This window comes from Mandrillus leucophaeus, unplaced genomic scaffold (genome assembly GCF_000951045.1).
Source record: "Mandrillus leucophaeus isolate KB7577 unplaced genomic scaffold, Mleu.le_1.0 Scaffold817, whole genome shotgun sequence".
Classification (NCBI taxonomy): Eukaryota; Metazoa; Chordata; class Mammalia; order Primates; family Cercopithecidae; genus Mandrillus; species Mandrillus leucophaeus.
Window position 1 is genome coordinate 1,140,833 of NW_012108886.1, and position 2,649 is coordinate 1,143,481.

The following is a 2,649-nucleotide window of genomic DNA, read 5'->3' on the forward strand; positions in this document are numbered from 1 at the left end:
ATGGAAATTTTTCTCCCTTTCCTTTGCTTCTGCTACCATGGAATGGCCCTCTATCTTTCTCTTTTCTGAATTCTCTTGGCTACATGATATGGTTGTTTGTCTTCTCTCTCTTCTACAGGAAGATAAACACTCTGAGAGTAAAATCCAGGTCAACTTCATTTCTAGACTTACACAGTGCCTCACACAGAAAACACGCTCCAGGATAAATGTTTATGAAGGCTCTGCCACTTACTACCTATGTGATCTTGGGAAACTTTCTTAACCCCTTCAAGTCTTATTTTCCTTATTTATAAATAGTGATAATATTCCTTTGCTTTCTGGATTATGTGTAAGTGAAGATTAAGACATCTGTAAAGTGTCTTGCATGGGATAAGCACACCATAAACGGTAGCTATTATTTGTAAGCTGTGGGCATGAGCAGTGGCAAAACCAAACTGCACTCCCTTCTCCCCTGCCTTGACTGTTCTACCTGGTTTCTGTTTCAACCCCAGTGTGCCCCAGTAGCAATAGTGCATCCATTCGTCCAGCAGAGGGAGCTAGACTAGAAAGTAACTACACTAAGTGAACCCAAAGCACACAATAAATAGCTGCATCATACCCGGTTTTGAAATGTGCAAAAAATTATACCTGCTCACGCCAAATTAGAAATGGCTTTCAAGTGCCTGATGCTACATTCATCACCATGTCCCAGAAAGATGCTGACTGAAGGTTTTCAAAAACTTCAAAAGACTCTTGCAATAATTGCATATTCATTAGACAAATTAGTTCTAGATTATTTTTAAAACCATAACTTGGAGGGAAAAAAAAAGACCAACAAAGAATTGAATAAAATTATGCAGGAGTGGTGTTTGGAATATAAAAATGTAGAATACTATTCATTCTGTATGAAAGCATTAAATGGAAAAAAGTGGGGAGAGGGAGGAGGAAACCTAAAAATAAAAAGCCCCAAAGAGAAAAATAATCTGTCTTTACAAAATTCAGTCCTTGGAAAGTGGATAGAATTTTTCTATTAGTTTTGGTTTGGAGGAAAATGTACAGTTTCCACCTCTGATGGGGGACCCTCATTGGGAAAATAATAACCACTATCATCATAATACTACATTGGCTGAAGTAGGTGATTAGCACAGTGCGACATCTACAATAAGTATCTGTTGGGATCTTGTTCTCTGAGGAGTCACAATCTGGTATAACAGACCTGGCTTCCTTTTTTGTAGGCTCCATTATATCCAAAATAAGCTGCTGCCACTTCGCCCTGATGTATTAACAGGGTAGAAGGTCAGGAAACGCAGAGAAAAGCCACCAAGGGTGCACCCAGGGGCTCAAGCTTCCTGCCTTGAAGTGCATTTCCAAATGGAAAAACAAGTCCGAGAATACCAGACCAGGCAGGGCTCTTCGTGACAGCAGCCGTGAGGAGGGAAATGCTGGTATTTGCCATGTGGGAAGGTTAGGTGACGCGCTCCCTTCCTGAGGCCACATGTGTACAATATCAAGGTATAAATTAAAGAGCCCAGCAGCAGTTCCTGTTACTTGCCAATGCCCATCGAGGTTGATCATTTCACCATATGCAAAGGGCTGGCTGGCTTTCACTTGGCATAAAAATCAAGAAGCTTTTCAACACTGCTGGTTCCAAAACTAACATCATCTTCATGATTATAAGCACAGTGCTATATCACGGGACTAGCAGCGGAGGACGGCATTGAGAAAATAACCACATAATTAATTTATAATTCTAAATTGTAGCTCATGCCCCAAAGAGGAAAAAAGACCAGAGAGCCATAGAAAAAAATTAAGGAGGATTATTTATATTGGGTGAAAGCAGTCACAGAAGACCAGTATTTCTAGGCAGTACAGAATAGTTAAGAACCTAGGTACTGGTGTCAGAAAGATTTAGATTTGAGCCCGAATTTGTCCTTTACTAGCTCTGTGACTTTGACTCTAGGTAAGTCATTTTCCTCTTCAAGCCTGAGTTCTCCCCTTTGCAAAATGAGGATAATACCTAGATAGTAACTAAAGATGTAATGATGTGTTCTACACTACCCCTAGAATAGACTCAGCAATCAACAAAACTTATTATTGAACATGACAGTCCAAACAATACCATAACCAGTATATTAGTTTGCTAGGGCTACTGCACCAAATACCACAGACTGGATGGCTTAAACAATAAAACTTTATCTTCTCATAGTTCTGAAGGCTAGAAGTCCAAAACCAAGATGTCAGGATGCTTGGTTTCTTCTGAGGACTCTCTCCTAGACTTTCAGACGACCACCTTCTTGCTACGTCCTCACGTGGCCTCTCCTCTGTGTGCATGCATCCCTAGTATCTCTCTGCGTATCCACATTTCCTCTTGTTAAAAGCACACTAGTCACATTGGATTAGGGCCCACCCTAACGCTCTTATTTTACCTTTATCACTCTTAAAAGGCCTTATCTCCAAACACAGTCACACTCTCAGATACTGGAGGTTAGGGCTTCAACACATGAATTGTAGGGGAGAGGGGGAACACAATTAAACCTGCAACGACCAGCTATGGAGCTAACCAATCAGAGAGGGTGCTGCTTGGTCACTGGCCAGTAGAACGAGCTGCCAATTGTATAGAACAGCAGAGTGCACTGATGCACATTGCTTATTGGTATTATTATTATTACT